Source organism: Cyprinodon tularosa, unplaced genomic scaffold (assembly GCF_016077235.1).
Source record: "Cyprinodon tularosa strain WSP-4 unplaced genomic scaffold, ASM1607723v1 ctg4, whole genome shotgun sequence".
In the NCBI taxonomy this organism is placed as follows: domain Eukaryota; kingdom Metazoa; phylum Chordata; class Actinopteri; order Cyprinodontiformes; family Cyprinodontidae; genus Cyprinodon; species Cyprinodon tularosa.
The window spans coordinates 350,077-371,464 of NW_024039118.1; the positions used below are offsets into that span (position 1 = coordinate 350,077).

The window sequence follows — 21,388 nt, forward strand, 5'->3', positions numbered from 1 at the left end:
ATCCTGTTTTTTCTTTTTTTATTATTATTATTATGATGATCTACCCATACTGACTTTGAATCCATATGTAGAGTATGAGAACAATATGTTTCTAACCTTTTTATTATGCTTTTAACATGTTTAAAAGGTGCAGAAAACCACACCACTGTCCATAGGTTAATAATGTTTCCTTTTTAAGAGCTGGTATGTTGAGTCAGTTTTTTTTTCAAGACCTATAACTAATGAGATAGATGGGCAATATAGTTTAAAAATCTAATCTTTGATTTTTTTTAATCTGGATATTTTTACATTTTTTTTTTTTTTTTTTGTTACCACCAAATCCATCTAATCAATTGAATTTCATGATTATTATAACAAATAAAAAAAAAATTACACATTGCTTTTAAAACTACTTTTTATTTCAATATTTCACAAGAAACTGAAAATATAACAGCCTAAATGTATGAATGACTGTATGATCTGGTGAATTGTAAAGTGCCTTTAGATGACATTTGTTGTCAATTGGCGTTATAAAAAATAAACTAAATTGAATTGAAATGTCTGCAGCCTGTGGTATGACACAGAGAGCTAGTTTATTCTGTATGTGTGCAGATCTAAGAACAAAAATAAAAAAAAAGTGGGAAAAAAATCTAGATTTTCCAAAAAATGAAATCTTCATGAGCGATGAATCGATAAAAATGTGAAAACTATTAAAAAACTAAGAAGCATCTTTTGATGGTTGGTTTTGGATCCTACCTAAATTGAAAAAAAGGCGATCCACCCCATACTAAAAATCATATTCCATAACCTTTATCTGAGCTTTAATATAGCAAAACAAAGTGCAAAGCACATGCTATTTGACGACGCATTTAAACACCAAAATTTAAGCTAGTTCATTGTTTTCTTGTGCTTCATGATGGAGAGGAAAGAAGAATCTGAACATTTTAATTTATCTCCATATTTGCCCTGCCGATCACTGGGAAGTTGTTTGAGAGAAAACTGGCAGATTACTGGAGACAGAGTGCAGCCTTTGAATCCAGCCTTCTTAAATGTTTACCTGAATTGCCTAAACAGCTGTAAACTGGTGACAGTAAACCTGTTATTTCCTTCCTGCCCAGTCTTTGCAATAGTTGTTGAAAGTGGAAGTGAAACACTAAGAAAGCCAAATTTGCTCATCACATATTGTGAAAGTGCAGGATAAACATTAAAACCTCTTTAAAAAAAAAAAGCGTTCAAGGTGTCTTCATCATGTATCGGTATACTCTGCAACCCCAAAGATGGTTTTAGACTCTGGTTGGTAATCTCTCATAAATGGCTTGGAGAGCAGATGTACTTTGTCGGCTAGAATTTACTGATAAAGCCTGTATTTTATCTCTTTCAGTTTTGTTTCTATGTTTGTTTTCCCGTTTGGCCGAAAACAACATGATTGTTTAGAAACCCTAACTTTTCAAACCTATGGTATAATTTTAATTCCTATTTAAAGCATAAAACATCATTGATTATATGTATAAAATGTTGATCTGAGGATTTAGGATCTTTATTCTAGAAATCCATTAATGAGTTACAAAAGAGGCTAATTTAAAGTCTCAGGCAAACGTGACCCAAATAGCATTCGTTCATCTATATATGCAACTTTATCACAGCAGTCTGAACAGCCCAATTCTGATCTTTTACCTTAAAAAAAAAAAGGAAATCCAACTTGAGCCATTTCCATATGTGGTAATCTGACTTTTCAGAATCAGACATACTTTAATAATCCCAGAGGGAAATTACTTTTATGGCATGAAGAAAGCAGCAGCAAGCAAAGATATCTTTGAAAAAGGCAGTTATTTATAGTATATACTTTTTACTTTATACTTTTTTTTCCTTGTCTTCTTTGTAAATGATGGGACCATGAAACTGTTTGCTCCCATTGCTCAAGAGCAGGACTTTAGTTAGCAATGTGTATGGCCGTACATTGTATGCCCTTCACTAAAAAAAGACAAATTGTACGCCTTATTTTACCCCTGGAAACTTTGCTCATATGTTCAGAATTTCACAAAAAGCAGATGCTGGAGTTGGAAGAATAGAATTTTTGCTGCTCGCCACATCAACCAATCGGAGAAGCTGATCTGGGAGCTGGCAGGGAGTTGGACACAGTGCTGCTGATGCTGAGAGCTATGATAACTCTGAAATTGTTATAATTGTTTATTAATTAACTTAAAAATTCAAAACCTGTCAGCAAAATATGTTAGTTTTTATTATTCTGGTGCCTCCAGTTTGTACCACATACATGAAAAACGCTAACATCAACTTCCAGCCGCTCCAAACAGTAGGGGAAAAAACCCCAAGAGGCGACCCGGTCTAAGGCAACTGCTGCTGGGGATTCCCAGTGGCAGCGCACTGCAGCTATGTGGTGTCTTGATGAACTGACCGCACAGATCACGTTTTAGGTGCATACAAATATATTAAAACCATTTTTAACCCACTTTTAACAGCAAATATAGCAAAGCCGCTCTCAGCCATTGAACACAGAAGCATCAGATGCATGTGTACATGCACAACCTGGTGTGTTGCGCTGAAGGGCAGTTATAATAGTTGTAAATGTCCAAAGGGCAAAAGAAGCCCACTGTTATCCACAAACAACATCCTTTTATCAATCTTTTGGAAATGAAAAACTCCTCCAATTATCTTGAAGAACCATGAAAAAAATCGCGGCATCTGTTAAATATTTGCAACAGATGTAGAATCAACCACGCCCCCCCTCCCCAGTTATCATTTGCGTCAGCTATTGTTATTACACTATTGTTCCAAAGAACCAATATAAAACAAAAACTCCAAAATAATCCTATAGTTGTCAGGCGTTCAATGAGTTTTCATAAACTTTTCAAAGTTTCAAGCATAAAGGGGTCATAGAATGCAACACCAAGTTTACATCGTCATTGATGAATAATGATAGTTCAGTGGGTGAAATGGACGTACAGAGAAGTTCAAATGCCATCGGCACCTCCTTTGTCTGCAAATCTCACAATTCTAAACTTTCACCATAAAACGGGCGAATCCAGATGAAGCACCGAGTTGACGTCAATTAAGGGATGTTTCCTTATTTGGTTCTGGCCTGTACTTTTGTCATGCCCCGAAAAATAAATACAGTAAATGCAGTGTTCCAGGCTGCATAGAAAAAGGGGAACATTTTCAGTCTTCCCAAAGCTCTGAAGACTCGACAGGCATGTATTATTTTTGTCTATCAGAAGATCCCTGCAAAGTTTGATGCTCAGCTGTTCATTTGCTCTACACATTTTACTGAAGATGGCTTTAAAAATCTTGGACTGTTCAAAGCAGGATTTACGAAACTTCTTTTACTGAAATGAGGGGCTGTTCTAGAGTCCTGCACGGGTCGAGTTTTACCAACCCGCACCCGCCCGAACCCGTTAGGATGACTACCCAACCCGACCCGTCACCTGCGGATATCTTCAATTCAAATCCGAACCCGACCCGTTGATATTTAACCCGCAACCCGATCCGTTAAAAAATTAAGTAATAGGCTATAGTACAGAACAGCGCCATTAACACTGCAGCAGACGTGTATGCACTGACTGTGGCCTTTTTGGAGGGAAGCCCACACTGCCAGCAGGGCGTTAAGCTACAACAAGGGTGACCCCAGTGCCTGATTAATATAATATTTCTGATGTCCATAACAACACACACGCATAAAAAAAAAAAATCACCAACTACCCGCCCGCACTAAAAAAATATCCGCCCGACCCGTTTATTTTTATTTATGTATTTTTCACCCGCAAAAGAGCATTTTTGTGGGTGACCCGTCGGGTACCCGCGGGTACCTGACCCGTTGCAGGACTCTAGGCTGTTCCAACCGTAAGGCCATCACAACTGCAAGCTGTAAGTATGATTCTGTCGCTAAGCTGTTGATAGCAATGCTAGCCTATCTATGGTGACCAGATTTGGGTTTCTGAAAAAAGGCTACCATCACCAGGTCAGGTTTGGTCACTCCGTCCCCAGCTGCCGGGGTTCCCGGACCTGCCCCGGATCTCACGGCTCGGTTCTGCTGCACTGTAGTCGACCAAAACCCTGAACGATTTTGAAATTCCCCTCGCACGTTTTTTTTGGTACGAAAAGTAGGACATGTCCGGGAAAAAGAGGACATCTGGTCATCCTACCATATCAACAATTTGATCTTTCAGTGAGTGAGTGCTTGTTGCTATGATGCGTCTTTTCTCAGCAGCTCTGCTCGTTGTACACCAACCAATCAGCGCACAGCTCATCTAAATATTCATGATCATACCATAAAAGAAAGGAAACCTGTCATTTCATTCTGAGGCTTATAACCAGGCTTGCATTAGGGCTCATGGAACAGCCAATATGCCATTTTCAGCCCAACCAATGTTACACACCCTATTCAGAGACCTTAAGGACCAAATACCCTATAGAATCATTCTATGACCCCTTTAATGGTCTCAGCTTGTGGAATGTTTCTACCCAATAAATGTGAATTATTATATTTTCTTCTCCATAAACTGTTTTCTGTATTTTCTTTGGCAGCTGAGGTTCTCCTCACATTACAGTGCTTCCAATGATTGGAAGACATGATGGTGCCTGACTAGTTCCCCTGTTGTAATATGTTGGACATGGTAAAATTTGTTGCTTGCTCTCTCATAACAAAGTGAGAATTCTGGATGATAGGCAGAAATTTTACCTTTCTCTATTGTTTTATAGGTACATCTAAAGTGTCATAAAATGAATCTGCTGTTAAATGTTTTGTTTGTTCTGAGTAGGCAGTTTTTCTCCCTCCTTAGAAAAGGTTTTAAAGCAATTGTGAAATGACGAAAAAGGTTGTTCTGTTCACCTCCAAGCTGGAAGTCTCAGTCATGTGCAGGTACAGACGTGCAGGTTCGTTTAGGCATGACCTTTTCTTGGAAATTAACGTTTATCCCATGCTGTGCAGCAACAAAGTGCAAAAAAACCCAACAACACTCAAAGAAATTTCATGTGTGGAGATTTGCCCATCTTATTTTTCCTGAAGGGTTAAGATGGTAAAACTGCAGATGATGTCATTTCTGAAGCCTAGAAGGAGTGTTACTTTATGTTAGACATTTGGATATTTAGTCATCATGAGTTAAAAGAATCCAGTTTTACTTTTACACAAAACATTTAAAGAATGAACTGTTTGCTGCTACAAAAGTTACCTACTTTTAGAGCCAATCTAATGTCTCTAATCTTATTGGCTTCATTTTGTTTTAATATAAAGACAAACCTTTATTGCACGATGATAACAAGCAGATATTAGCTGGTTAATGGAGCCCTGTGAAAAACGGGGTTGCCTTTCTGTAATTTCCCTGCCACGCCGCTAGTAGGCAGTTTTTTCTTTGAAATTAAAAGCCATGCACATGCCAACAAATACTCTGTGCCTAATAAAGCATATGCCCTTGAACCCCGTCTTATATTTTTTGGTGTTGTCACTAAGGCTGCAACCTAACTATTATTTTACAAATTCGATTAATCTGTCAGAGTTTCTCCTTTTTTGGTAGCAATCTGACACGCAGTGTTTAGCAACAAGTGGAGGAAGGGGCTACTTTATTCTTCATAAAGGTGGAGAAAACTTGGGTTACTCAAGTCTTTTCTTTGGTATGTTGTCAAAACGACAACAATTCATAATACCTAAAGTGATAGCGTACAGAAAGACCTGAAAACAAAAAAAATGACTTGCACAACACAGAAAAAATATACAAAATAAAATGTTACAAAGCAGCAAAGCTGCGTTCACAGAAAATGGCAAAAATCTGTTGCAAACACTAAAACGATGATAATACACAAACATACACACACAAATGTATTTAAAGGTTACATGAATAAAATAAACTGCCACCAGATAAGAAAAGCTTCAAAGTTGCAGCACATAATGGAAGTGCTCCAGACCCTTAATTAAGGCATAGATGAGATGCTAAAATAATTTAAGGCTGATTCCAAATTGGGCAAGTTGTGGCTCCTTTTCCTTCACCTTTCATTAGGTTAGCTGTATGCACACTAATGGGGTTAGAAATATCATGCAAAGGATCGTGGGAATGGTTATAGCTACTAAGCCCAAAATAGGATACATCAATGCATTCTGCTTTCTTTGTGTGTTTTGCGCATTAGCACTATATATATTTATATGTATTTGCAGCAGGTTTTTTTTGCATGTTTTTTTTTGTTCTTTTTTTTTTTTTTTTTTCTTTGCATGTTTTTGTTTATTCATCTAATTTGTGTTTGAAGGACTCTGAATTTCGCTGTGAAATCATAAAATTGCATGCTGTTTGCACCCCTCGGCGACCATAATATGCAACTTTGAAATAAATTTCTTAAAAGCTACTTTAGCTCTCCATCTTTGATGACCTTTTAGAAATGCCCTTTGTAAACCTAAAGTCCTAAACCCTTTTTTTCCAAGAGCTTGTTGACTTTCTAGCTCACAGAAGGGGGTCCAAGACCTCCTTTAAACCCAGCCTATGTCACTGAGCTTTGTTCCTCAGGTTGGGTTACTGCAGTTATTCCTGGTATGACGATTGCTCCAGTGTCTGTTAGTATGCACTCCATCTCCAGCAGCAGCAGCGAGGACACACCCCCACAGCAGCGACTAGAGCCCATGTTACACATTCAACATGTTTTAATTAATTCACTTTCTGTATGCTGCTTTATTTAAGGACTTACAGATGCATTAAAATAACAGTTTAATCACTCTTTATTTTTAGGTAGTCTGAGGTCTAAGCTTCTTATTCTGTTCAGAGGGGAGTTGTTTGTCTGCTCTGTAGTAAGTTGACAAAAGAACATGAACAGTTGTGTAACTCATGGCAGCCCCCCCCTCATTGATCTGTGGTTATGCTGCTTGTGCAGTTTTTAAGATTAACCTTCCCCGACTGATCTGCCAGTCTGTTCAGGACCCCACCCTGACAGAATTACCATGGGTTAATCCAGATTCGGATGCTGCAGTGTCTCTTATGTTCAGGAAAGTTTCTCCTCTCTTAATTGTGGTTGCATGTTTGCTTTTGACTACGATCAGAGGTGGAACAATGATATATGAGCCACCAGCGAGGGAAGCCTGCGGCCCCCGCTGCCAAATACATGAATGAGTTATTAGAGGGCAGAAAAGTCAGGTTTGTAGCTTTAACATGTGCAGCTGGGTTTACTTCACTGTCACTTTGTTGTGTTAGAGCTCCTCTCCGCCGTATTGGTTGTAAAGGTCTGCTGAAACATTTCTATTTATGATTCAAGCTCTGTTTCTACAAAGCTTCTAGTCTTGTTTTTACATGCTTTATGTATGCTTCAATTCTTTTAGTCCTAAAGGGATTAACAGTGAGGTATTGCTGAGTTCTAGTTCCCTTAAAGGCTGAAGATGGATGTCCTATCCCTGCTAGCAGAAACTGAGGAAATCCATAGATCAGGTAAAGGCTTACCCCTGCTCAGATGGGACCCGTGTTTTAGATGATTTTAACCATTTAAAACGGGCAAAGGCACTGCGTTAAAAGGCTTTAGGGTAACAACAGCGATTACGTAATCCACAAGCACAGAGTTCTTTCTCCCAGAGTTGCAAGAACTTCATGATATCTTTGTTTTCTTGAAGCTCTGGTTTTCTAGTCCCTTTATAGCCTGATAAACCAGACTAAATGTGAGATTAAATGTGTAATTTAGTCTGGCCCCGATAAATGAGACATCGGAAGATTGGTGATGAGAACAACCCGTTGTTTTTCAAACCAATGGTTTGAAAAACAATTGGCCAACTCATGGGTCAATTGGCTCTGACCCATGAGTGCAACTGACTGTGACATAGTAAGCGCGACAGAAAGCTGGTGGGGGGTGTAAAAAAATAAAAAAGCCTGTCGGTAAAACGGCGAATAGATCCTTCTTAAAAATGAATGAGCGTAGAGCCTCTTCCTGCTCACGTTTCAGTTAAAACCCCAAGTCTAATCCTTCCAACACTGATTCCAAAGCTGAGTTAAACGAGAACTGTTCAATACTTGTTGCCATCTTCCTTGTTGTGTTTTCTCCAGCATTGCGCAGCTTTGTCGTCACGCCCTCGAAACCCCGCCTCGCTTTGCATCCAGAAATTCAAAACACATCTCTGCGTTGTGATTGGCCAGCCAGTTCTAGGGCCTGGGGCTAGACCACTTGCAGGCAAAAATGATTTTAGCCGCTGGCGGGTGGGGCTAGTTTACTAATCTAGTTCCTGCAGCTTTTCCTAGGCGTATGTCCAGGGCAAATATGAAGGTGGAGAGCTAAAGTGTTGGAGGTTTGTGAGGACGTCCCTGGAGTTCTGAATGCAAACTTAGTTGTTGTAGCCTATTGGCAACGTCTTTAAATTTAGTTCTATCCGGATGAACAGATCTTTGCCTTTTTAGGCAGAGAACAGTTGTCGGCATAGAGATGTTGTTTCATGTAACCACTAGGCCACCACTCATGTTGCTATAATGCCTTGATAATTTAGGCATTATAGCAAGGTAGGGAGTGGCAGCCTAGTGGTTAGGGCATAAGGCATAGGGCTTTGAACCCTGAGGTTGTGACCGTCACCTTCGGTCCCTGAGCAAGACCCTTAACCCCACACTGCTCCCCAGGCGCCACACTTTGGCAGCCCACTGCTCCCAAAAGGAGATGGGTTAAATGCAGAGAATTAATTTCGTTGCTCTGTACTTGTGACAGTGGAATGACAATAAAGTTGAATTCTATTCTATTCTATTTAGAGGTCCTGTTGGACCCCCCCAAATTGTTTACAAATATTATGACCCCAAATCTGAGAAAGTAAAGCCCTAATAACAAATTTAATCCTGAATTTTAATACTCAAATTTGCTAATATTAAGAGAATATGTAACATGTTGGGTAACTTCTAATTAAACTCATTTATTAGTGGCAGCTAGTGTATCATTAATGGTTGTATGGTTTGCTGTATCTAAAATCATCACCGGGAATCAAAGGTAAAAAAAAACGAAACATCTTTGTATAGTCGATATAGTCAATGAATCTCTTTGTGTTTTTCTCTTGGTTTAAAAGTCTGACCTCTTTAATACAACACTGCCTTTATCAAACATCCTGACTTTTGAAGGTGTTTGGTGCAGCATTATGTTGGAGGAATTATTTATTTTTGGAGTGAAATATGGTGGGATGCATGAAGAAAACCTGTTGGAGTTGGATCTACGAAGCGTCAACTCAGGAGAGCTGAAAATGGAAGCATGCCATATCCTTCTCCTACTCCTCAATCATGGACTAGTTTGATTCCATGATCATTCTGCAAAAAATACGCTGACATTTCTAATTGGTAACAATACAAAATATGGAAAGTTTAATTGGGCATGAAAGCCGTTTCAAGATAATGACAGTTTATTTTTGGCAAAAGTTTGTCTGTCAGGCATCAGCTTTGGATCCTGCAGGTTTAATCAGTTGAATCAGTGCTGTGGTGTGAAACAGTGTTTCCTCTTGTCCCTTATTCCTTGAAAGTCCACAGTATGTAAATAGACAGCCATTCTGATCCAATCTGTTATCCTTTTTACTCTTTGTCTTTGTTGGCTTTTGAATGAATGATGTGTCAGAGTTACTTTGTCATCTTCTGTTGTACTGAATAATTTGCTAATCCCCTGCTGTATTAGTTCATAAACTGGGCATTTTCCCTCCTTATTTTGCTTTAATTAACCCATGCTGAGTGTTTTGCTATTAAATACGGGGCAAATACAGTTTGCTTTGCAGGGGTTCTTACTGCGGTTTGTGTGTATAGCCCCTGGCTGCTGTGAGAAATGCTGCTGATTCTTATCTGTGATGTGAATGAGTCAGTGTATTTGTGTGCATGTGTGCGCCGGTTCTGATCTTTAGCCCTGGCACTGCTGGTAGACATTCCTCTCAACTTTCTCACTTCCGTCCTGTGATGTTGGCTTATCTAAATCTCTGAGCGTGCTTATAATGAGAAGAGGGCGCTAGGCTGCTGTGTTTTTTTTTTTTTCTTATTTATTGTTGCAGACCCACTATTTGAAGGTTTGCTTTAGTGTTTAGCTTCTGGTTTGCAGCAACATTTTCACAGTAAATGTGGAAAGAAAGCATGGAGGACTCTCCATTCAATCTGCCAACATAGAGCTATAAATAAAATGACCTACCCAAAGGAAAAAACAAAAACCCACACCTTTCACAAATGCACAGAAAAACACTTCAGGGCTTCGCTTCAGAAAATATTCAGAGACTCTCTAGGTTCTCCTCCTCTCATACGCAAAGATTTGGTTTATTTTTATTCCACTGCTCAGTTTTGAACCAACCTCAACACAATTTAAAAATCACAAATGTGTTTGATGGTAAATTTTTTTTTTCCCCTGCCATGTTTAACCAGGCATGTTATCTTCATGTGGCCGCCCACATGTCAGTGGACACAAAGAGCAGGCGTGCTGCTGCAGATGGTAAATCAGCATGGTGGAAATTCAGACACTGTTGCTAAGCTGCCCCCACAGCAAACCTCCATCCACTCGTAGTGTTAAAACTCTCACACACTTTACATCTGAGGTGTGGCTTTGTTTCACTACAGTCTGCACTGTGCTGGCATGTTGCAGACTGGCTTCTTTAATGAACCATGCTGTGCTCTGCTCTACACACACGTTGCCACCCTCAGTAAGGAAGTTTTTTTTTTTTTAAGGGAAAAAAAAATCTTACTACTAATATTACTATTACTATTAACAAGTTGAAAAGGAATTAGATCATATAAATTTATTTTTGAATCCCCTCTATTAACCCTGCTTATCCAGTTAGAGAGAACTTTGTAAATCCATTAACTTAAGCTAGTTTACCAAAGACCCACAGTATCACAGATCCTCCACCCTACTGTACATTGGATTTTCAGTGCTTTACCAGTTTTATCTTTTGTTTTATACCAAACCATGTTTTTGTGGTTGAAATTCTCAATTTCAGGAAACAAGAGCTGAGCAAGGGGCCCACATTGAAATTTGTGATGCTAGTAGCAAAAAGCCAATAAAGACAAAACTACCGTAATTTTCGGTCTATTTGCGGATTAGCCGCACCTGAATATAAGCCACAGAAGCTAAATTGCATGATTTGTACATATACAAGCCGCACCGGACTATAAGCCGCAGGTTTTTTATGTTTAATGTCCGTCTTTCTCGCTGTCGTTCTGTCTCGTACCACTCGCGGTAGAAGTCTTCTTCCAGAGGACCTCCGCATTCCCGCGCGCGCAGCTACCGTACTTGTGTGTTGAAGCAAATGTGACGTCAACATGGTGGATAGTAAAATCCATAGATTTAGGTATTACCCTAGTGGCCGTTAGCTGTAAAAGTCCATAGATAAGCCGCATTGTTATATAAGCAGCAAGGTCGAAAAATGGGAAAAAGTTGCGCCTTATAGTCCGAAAATTATGGTACTATAATCTTGTACATTATCTCTTCTGCCAATAAATGTTAGCTTTCCTTACATGCTCAGTTTGATCATCTTCTTTCCTAAGCTTTTCTTTACTAATGCATTTATTTCATGTAACTTTCACATATGATTTGCCTCTGTTATTTTCAGAATGTACTAAATAAATATAATTTTTTTAACAAAGGTTGACTTTTACTCCCCTTGCAGGCCACATCAATAATGTGCTGGGGTCTGTTTCTATTAGCAGGTTTCCTGAAAACTCTTTAAGTTTTTTAGACTTAAAATCAGGAAAACTAGTTTTCCCGTTCACAAAGATAGCTTACTTAACCTCTATTTCAGTCACCATAGTAACATTTTCCCCAGAGCTAACCTGGTTAGGAGCAAGTTTAATTAATTAAACTCCATGCCCTGTCTCTGCTCTCCGTACAGCCAATCACTTTGTTTTATTTTTTGATTTATTCCGATTTTTGTCATAGCTTTGTGCATAAAAAAAGATCCATTAGACGCATTAGGTTTTAAAAACAAACATTGCATGTTCGTTTGACGAGGATCTTATTAAAGAATGAAACGATTTTATTCCCGATTTTAGGCTATATCAATTTAGAGTTAGGAATTTGAATCTGAGTTTGGTAAACCTGCTTCGTAAAATCGATTCCATCAAATCTCTTTGGAGAAAAAAGGGGCATATAGATTAACTTTCCAAGCTGATTGGGCGAATTAACACCTAGTGCCCTAACAAGAAATGGAAAATGTCTTAAGCAGCCAGCATGAAACCACAACACTGCATAGAATTACTTTACGCTGAATTTGCTTATGCATAGAAATGACAGTAAAAACCATCTTGCGACTTCCTGCTTGGTGTTTCATGACCCCCCCCAGCGGGTCCTGATCCCCACTTTAGAAACCTCTGCTATCAGATTGAAAAACAGAGTGACGTCATTCAGTGTGTGAGGTATTCATGTCACAAAATACTGTTTGGAGTGCAATATTTGCAACTTTATAAAGTCAATGTGGAATAAAATCTTTGTTTATGTGATGTTTAGTAATTTAGACGCTCACAGCAGCAGATTCTCACACCTGATCAGAATGAGATTGCCTAACATGCTAAAGCTCACAGAAGATAAAGAGGGAAAAGAAGAAAATGGGCAAATATTGCACCTGATATAATCTCTGGAATGTCTTATAATATCCTTCTTCATTCTTCGACCAGAACTGTTCTATAAAAGATAGACACTATTTTACTAACTTGACTCAACAGTAAGGAAACACCGTCCTTATAGGACTGATAGGCTGCAGGCTTTTATCTTCTCCATTTGCTTTCATTTTGCATTTTATCTTTGGCAGATGAGCTTTCCATACACGCTTATGTAATGCTTGGTCAGGATTATGGTTTCCATTTTTAACGGTGGTGTTTATTTAAAGAAGGCTGCTTCTATTGATATACAAAGATTACCATAATTCTTCGCACCCCTTGAACTTTTTCATGGTTTCTCATTGTAAAACCAGCAACAATGCCTCCTACACTGATTTTATGATAAATACCAGCACAAAGTGGTGCATAACTCGACAGTAGAAGTAATTGACATATATTCAATATTCTTTATATCTTCACCCTGTTTTACACTGAGAGAAAAACCCTTGACATAAATACAGCCATTCAGTGAAAGATTTAGAGGTTTGATGGAGAAAATTGATGGAAAAACAGCTTCCTGAAGACCAAGGAAGGCAGGAAATGGACCAAGGACCAAGTTGTAAAACAAATGTGAAAAAGGGTGATATCCCTTAAAACTTAATCTGTTTTTTAATAAATTTTTTTTCCTCATTAGGTCTTATAATTAAAATGTCAAGTGATGTTGCACTTAAAAACAAGTTTATTTTTCCATTGTCCCAGAGGGGACAATGGAAAAATGGAATGGACAAGAAGTGATAGAATGATTTCCCTCTGAGCTATGGAAGAATCAAATTTTTATTGTCATTACACTGTCAAGTAAAAAGCAATGAAATTCACTCTCTGCATTTAAGCCATGTTTGCTGGTGTCTAGAGTTCTGATCACATAGGTTGGCATCTGAAAGCCTGCATGCACACAGACTGCCTGTGTGGCTCCAAGGGCACGTTGCCATAGAGACTGAGTTTTGTATTTGGTGACTTTCTGCACATGCAATGAAAAGAAAGTGGAGAAATTAGACTTTATTATTATGCTGTATTTTGTTTTGTTTCTTTTTTTGTCCACGAAAATATAAGAAATGGTAAATAAGTAGTGGTATTACATTTCAAATGCAGTATAAAAATTTTCATTCCAATTTACAAAAGCAATGAGCAACTAATAACAAATTTTTTGGAGGGACCTCAACACTCACCAAGACATGGCTGTCCACCTAAATAGTCAGTTCAGGGAGGGGAGCGCTAATCTAGTGAACAGCCAAGAGGCACCGTGCTAACTCTGGAGGAGCTGTAGATTTGCAGCTTATCTAGAAGAATAAATGAACGGATTAACTCTTAATTGTGCACTTGACAATCCATTATGGATGAGGTGACAGAAGAAAGCCCTGAAAGCACTTTAGAGGAAATTGCTAACAGGTGAAAGCCATATTAGACCATATTAGACCAAAACTGATCCACATTGAAATAATTTAGCTGGTTTAAAGACCAACACTGCACATCTCCCTAAACATCCTTTCTCTATCTCTATGGGAACACAAAAAGGGCATTTCTGGTAGAAAATTAGTTGGAGCTTGAGAAAGAGGTAAAGACCATAGCAGTTAAAATTTATCATTTAATGGTTTACTCAACATCTGTCTACTAAGCCTATTGACAATCTGAAAGATTTGAAAACAATTGTTTACGGTTATTTTCGCTTTTATCTGATTAAGGCTGAGCTGTTTTAAGAAGAAAACAGGGCTCACCTTAAACAACCTCCAGCCAGAGGTGAATGCATGAACGTTGGAGTAGGGACTAAACTCATGTTTTAGGTTTTAACTTTTTAAACATTAAAAAAAGTAGATTTATGAGCCCTTATACTGTGTTTATCAGTCTTTTCACTTTACAGCTCTGCTCTGTGTTCCTCCATCATACGACCTCCTGCATAAACTGCATAGAGGATTGTGGTTAAAGCGTGTTGACATGAGAAAAAGTAGGAAGACTCTTTGCAAGGCATTGTTGAAAAATCTGTCAAAACACTCAAGAGAGGAGGATATTGCTATACATATTGTAGTGTAATTTAAGACTGATAGATAAAATCTTTTTTTTTGGTTTTGTTTTTCGAAAAAAATCTGTGGTATATGGATAAAAGGTGGAAAAGTAAAAAAGAAAAATTTCAAAAGTAATCCTGAGGCATAGCTTGAGGATAGTATTAGGTCTGCAGGGAGATCTGACTGTTTAAAAACACGTGTCTGTTCAAAGGGATGTGGTCCGTCATTTGGTGCAGTGAAAACCATGCTCATTGTGTATCGGCTTACTGCTCCTGCAAACACATCCACTGAGATCATCGCCTTCAATCTGTAGCTGCTTTGCATTCATCTTTAACAAGGAACCACTTGCAGACATTTCTTGAGTTTCATTGTTTGAGAATTGATTCCTTTGCTTCTTTAAAAAAAATATTTTGAAGTGTGTTTTTTCCAGATTTTTCTTGCTGCTAATGTTGTGCTTTTTTTCATGTCTGGTTTTTAATTGTAGCTTTAAGGTATGAGCTGAACTGATTCACATGCAAAGGCACCAGTGAGCTCGTCCCTGTTGGTCTTGATGAATGAGCACAGTTTTTAGGATTGCATGAACCAGCAACCTTGGTGCTGATCTCGATTTATTCACTGGATTGCTGATAGCCCCCCCAAAAAAGTGAAGCCACCAGCCGGCATGTTGGTACTCCTCACTCCCACGGAGAGAGCATTTGACTGCAAAAACAAGCAGTTTGCCAGTTCTGGAAAGAAGTTTCAAATGTAATTTTACAGTCTGTGGATGTACTAACCAAGAAAATCTATATATAAAACACCAATGTATCCTATAGTATAGTATGTACCTTAACATTAGTCTGGCTTTCTGGGACCGACTCGGATATATCGACTGAGTTAGTCATTGACATTGTGTCTAACATTAGTAGAGTAAATAGAAAGTAATGTACTGTGAAATGTCAACATATTAATTCTTTATCAACTGGATGACGCTGTCGTTTTTGTAGTCTTTTTTTTATTTCTCATTTGAAAAAATCATGTGCTTAAATATTTGCACGTTATATTGACAAAACAGAATAAACTGAAACATTTTTAAAGGCTAATGCACAGAGACAGCATACATGTATTTGGTATCATTCATGCACAATTTTCAAATAAGAAAATACTATAATACAGGGGTTGACGTTTAGGATTTTTACCACTTGCCGTTTGGGCAAGTGACTTTCACATTTCATTTGCCCAGAAACAATTTTTACTTGCCCAGCATAATGTTTGATAAATAGAGTTCCTAATATTCATTTTATATATATATATATATATATATATATATATATATATATATATATATATATATATATATATATATATCATTGTATATATATCAATGAAACATGTTTGTTTTTTAAATGTTTTTTTGTAATTCAGTATTTTTTAAGTTTACAGGTTCCTGGTGTGTATATGGATGCGTCAGATAATGAACTCAAGTCTACATTACCGCGTTAACATGCCTTTCAATCCTTCCTGCACATTCTTTTCAAACTAAACTTTGCTTTAAACTGTTGTGTGCTTGGAAAAATATAAATCGTAATGTTAAAAATCTATAAAAAACTTGACAGGTCAAAAACTTAAGATAAATCACAAGACAGAAGTCAATGTCACAAATGAATAACTTTTATTTTAGAGTCACGGTATGTTTATACAAGATAATACTATTTATATAATGTGACTTTTCTAGAGAATCATTAGTTATTTTATACAGGGTTTCCACAGTCTTACATAATTTCAGAATTCCCTGACTTTTAACTGACTCAGGATTAGTTTTCCCTGACAAAATAAATGCAGCCGTTTGTCGTTTTGGTAACAACATCAAAATTACCGCTAGGTGGACAAAAATCACGCCATCTGGCGGAAAATCATCCGGCTTTTTCAAAGCACGCAAGAATGTGTACAAAACAACAAAAATGGCGCCGGCAAAGCTTCTGGGTCGTTGTCATCGAATGTCGGTGATTTTAAAGTATTTTTGAGTGATAAATAATTTTTTTTGCAATCATTGCCCGGCGGCCAAATGCAATGAAATTTGTACTCTCCCAACAATAAAAACTACTTGCCCCGGGAGATCGAGCGATGGTTAACATCGAGCCCTGCTATAGCATTAACAGACATCTACTTGTAATTCAGTCTTGATGTGAAACCTTGAAATTATATGTAATATGTATTTACCATATAATGTACATAATCAATTTAGCACTTTTGGCTCATCTGTATAATTGCTGTCCATTAGTCCATTAATTGAACTGTAAAGTGCCTTGAGATGACATGTGTTGTGAATTTGGCGCTATATAAATAAACTGAATTGAATTGAATTAATGCATTCATTTTGTTGTGATGTATTTGTATAATATGTTACATTACATGATTTATAGACTTTATTAAATTCATACTGTCTATTCAATCTAATGTCTTTTTTTCCTCATAAATCACAGTAATCTTATGCTATGAAACAGCAAATGTGTTTCCAAGTGATGAATTAATCTTTACTTTAGTAAGTAAAAGTAAGTAAGGCAAAGTCTTAAGCCCCGCTGAATATGAGAACATGCTCGTTGTTCGATGCTATAGCGCACGTATTGTTTACAATGCGACCGGTCTTACTAGGGAGTACCAATATGGTGGCTGGTGGCTTCACTTCAACCTGGTACTACCGACCCGCTATCATCAGTCCAGTAAGTAAATAGAGATCAGTGGTGCTGTGCAGTTAAAAAAGCTCACCTTGAATTTATAATTTTAGAAACGTATGCCTCATTTCAAATATTTTTGCATTCGACCCACAAAATTGTGCCAAAGTCGACTCATGACCCAAATTATTGGTTGTTTTCAAACATTTCTGCAAAATCAGTTAAACCTGGGTCTAATAACATACAAAATCAATTTTAAGTGATGCTTTCATGCCTTTAAGAACTTTAATGTTTATTTTTCGGTTTAATTCTGAAGTGGATATCAAGACTGGTTGATCAAGTGGGGTCACGACCCCAACTGTAGGTATCAGTAACTATTCGATGCATTTACTTTGTAATGATTGTAGTAGTTGTTCCACATACTAATGTTACTTTTTGTGTAGCAACTAAGAAATTGCAGTAACTGCGTAATTTCCTCTCCTGTGTTAAAAAAAAAACATGGCTATGCATGCCCCTTAAATGATCTCATGCATGGCTGCTGGATGCTCTAATCAAAGATGGTATCATCTGTATTAGTCTATTTCTAGTTTTGGCTGATCAGCAATCAGCCACTATTCGCATGAGATTTCGGTCATATCTAAGGAAACGAACAGTTCAAGGAAATTTGCTCTGTGTCTTTCAGAGTTGAAGGGGGGTAAAGTTGTTCATTGTTGTCTGTGTGGAAGTCAGTTCTTCCTTTTTTCAATTGAAGGGTTTTACGTAAATCAGGCTTTAGTTGCCCAAGGATCTGACTGCAGCTGACATGCTGTCTTAAAGCACGCTAATATGCTGAGACTCTGCTCCACATACTGTAGACTTAACCTCTGTAACCTCATGTGCTTAGTCAGGCAGTGGGAGTGTGTCGCGATGCATAGCTGACTCCCACGTTGCCCCACGTCAAATGGCAGCTATGCCTGCTCAGCTCCATTGGGTTTTGATCAAACCCCGGCCTCCTCTAGCTTCTCCCATCCATTCTCTCTTGACTCTCTCCTTTCATATCGTCCGGTTATGTCACTGGTTTCAGTTTGTGCTTGCTTGTTTTGGGTTTGAAGTTTCAGGTTTTAAAGTCTAGTCACATTAGTGCTTGACTGGTTACTGATCATTTACATGCAGGAAGAGGATGGGGCTAACAAAGTCCGCATTCTGAGCTGCAAAACTTGACAAACACTCCTGAGTCTTAAAAGTATTTTCACATGTTTTAATTGGTTATTAATAGATGTAAACGTCAGCTGTGCGAGTGCTCTGCGTCGTTGCTCTCTTACAGCAGGAAGCATTGAGCCTGTAGAAACTCTGTGAATCAGAGGAAGTAATGCACAAAAGGACTCACCCGCCATGTGCTTTCTGCAAGTCTCTTTGCTCTATAGGAACCGTTAAGACCTTACTCTTCCAACAATTCTGGTCGTGTTTTTTTTTAATTTTTTGCTGAGAAAACTGAACGTATTTAGAAATAATAAGTGTTTAAGGACCCATTTTAAAATTGCTGCTTTTTTAATTTAACTATTTTTAAAATTAATTTGAGTGTTTCTTTTCTTTCCTTTTAGTTTAATATTTTTCTCCCTTCCATCCTACAGAAGCTGAAATCCGCTGGAAGGACTGTTAACAGAGGGGCCACCTCTCAGGCCGGGCTTCCCTGCTCCTGACTGCCCGTCGCATAACTCCACAGCTGGTAAGGCCCTCGGCTGTCCCCCCTCTCTCTATTTGTCGCATCAAATATCCAGACCTTTGCTAAGGTTTTATTACCTCTTTGACTTTTTCATATCCTTTTTTAGGGCTGGGCAATAATTCAGTATCAATATAGAGCTCAATATTCATTTCCTGTATTTCAATATTTAATTTAGAGCCTATTAGGGCTGGGCGATATGTAGAAAATCTAATATCACGATATATTTGGGCTATATCGCGATATACGATATATATCACAATATGTTTAAATTACCTTCAAAAACAATAGAGTTCATAAAATTGCACTGATATACTCATTCAAATGTTTGGTTTCATTGTTCTTTAACCAGCTCAGAGCTTTTTACTAATAATTCTGCCACATTATGTCTTTGGGTGTCAGTGTTAGACCTTTAACAAGATCCCAGCAACCAAACAACAAACAAAGCAAAAACACGCAATACCATATAAAATGTAAAGTAAAAAAGGCCCTTTTGTGCATAATGAAAGAAATTGACTTAAAATTACAAAAAAAGTGCAAATGCCAATCAAAAAATTACAGCATTATCAGAGCATCTCCAAACTGTTTGCATTGATCTTTACGTGAATTTTAAAGAAACACAAAAAGTTGCTAAATTTAGAACATTGCCAAGTTTAGAGAACGCCTGCAAAACCTCTGAACAAGATCACCTCACAGGTATTAGAGCATCTGAAAAACATTTAAATAACGTCTGTGATTTACCTCCATCTCTTCTTTTTTCTCTGTTATGGGATCGCTTTTTCAAACAACGAAGCCAACGTCATCGGATTCACAGCTGATTTATTTCCCTTTTTAATAAGTGTGCGGGGAGACGCTGACATGCAGAGTTTACAACACTCTTCATTTTGCAGCGGATGACTATTCAGGTGGTGGAATAAATCTGTACTGCTACCTTTTGGAGCAATGGTTTTGCAAATTAGGGCCTTTTGTTCTACGTCCTCGGCTGTCACCATATTTTGTTTGCTGGTTGCTGCAGTGGTGCTTAGAAAATAATCCTGTTTGGAGGACGGGTTAATGATGCATTCAAAGTGTGTGGGGATAAATAAAACTCTCAGTGAAATAGATGCAGACGGCTTAATGTGGTCATGTGAATATGTAATCGATGGCTGCGATAGTCATTATAAATATCATACGTGGGAAAACTCATGACACATCGAGTATATTCGATACATCGCCCGGCCCTACAGCCCATGATTCCTAAAGGTGTGAAGTGACAAGAATTTGTTGATTTGATTCGTATCATAACACGTGTGTAATGATATGATTAATCTCAATGCATTAACGAAGATGATATATTGTGATTTGTATAATAATATAGCTGTAGAAAAGCTCAAGGGATCTTACTGTAGCAGAATAACAATATAAGAATGATAATCTCTCTTTTGTGCCTTGCCATCTAAGGCCTGGGGGTTAAGAGTTATATAAAAGTAAGACAATTAAATGGATGTTTGCCAATGAATTTTTTATTTTTTTTTATACATGTAAGAACCATTTGTCCATATATTTCAAATTAATCTTATGAAATGCTGATGAAGGTTCTCAGTCATCCAGGTCATAGTCATTAACTCATTAACTAACGACCCATTCATCGGTTTCTATTGCATGTTTCCAAGCGATACAAGGCGTTGTCTATATAAGACTCAAACTCACTGCGGATCCAGACATTTGAATTGAGAAAGCTTCCTGGAGAGGTGGCGAAACGTCTTCAAATCTTGAAAACCAAGTCCAGTGGATATTTTTTGAATTTTTACGGAAAATCTTATGAAATATTGTAGAATTTACAGCAGCAGTAAGTTGTACGTAAGCTAAGGCTAACATGTAAAGGAGCAGAGCACAAACTTGTCAACAACCATATTAATACCTCCGCCAAGAACGTTAAGTTTTTTAGGAGGTTTTGTGTCCGTTTTTACTGTCTGTGAACAGGATAACTTAAAAAGTTATGGACTGATTTTAATGTAATTTTTTATCAGAGGTGTCTTGGATGCGAAGGACCAATTCATTACATTTTGGTTATGATTTAGATCATAATCTGGATGCAGGATTTCTTTTAAAGATTCTCTAACATTGTGAGATAGGGATATTTTGGTGGAACAAGCAGCCCCCCCCCCCCTAAATTACAGGGTGGCATTAGTGACTACTGACAGCCTCAGCATCGTAGGTATTTTACCAAAGACAAAGAAAAGACAAGGGACAATGGTTGGTTTGTTAGCAGGATCAATATAAAGCTGATGAATGGATTTTACCAGAGGTGGTTCTCATGCCAAGGAATGATTTATTTAAATCGGTAATGATTCAGATCATCTGCAAGTTTTAGCTGTAGTTGCAAGCCACAATTTGGTGCAAAATTTGCTGCTTTGTTGAGGTCTTTTCTATTGATATTATGATCTGTGTGATTTGATTATTTCGGTTTGACGGAACAGATCCTTGCTGTGCTAACGATTTGGTCCATGCCAGGAAACCTTACTACAG

The 21,388-nt window shown here is 37.8% G+C and overlaps 1 protein-coding gene across 1 annotated transcript in view; it reads left to right on the top strand.

Annotated features, from left to right (window-relative positions):
• Positions 1-21,388, top strand: part of fam49bb (family with sequence similarity 49 member Bb) — a 61,546-nt gene that overhangs the window by 8,812 nt on the left and 31,346 nt on the right. Inside the window, exon 2 of the mRNA XM_038297920.1 lies at positions 18,792-18,886. The gene's annotated coding sequence lies outside the window, so the exon portion shown is untranslated. The remainder of the gene's footprint in view (positions 1-18,791; positions 18,887-21,388) is intronic.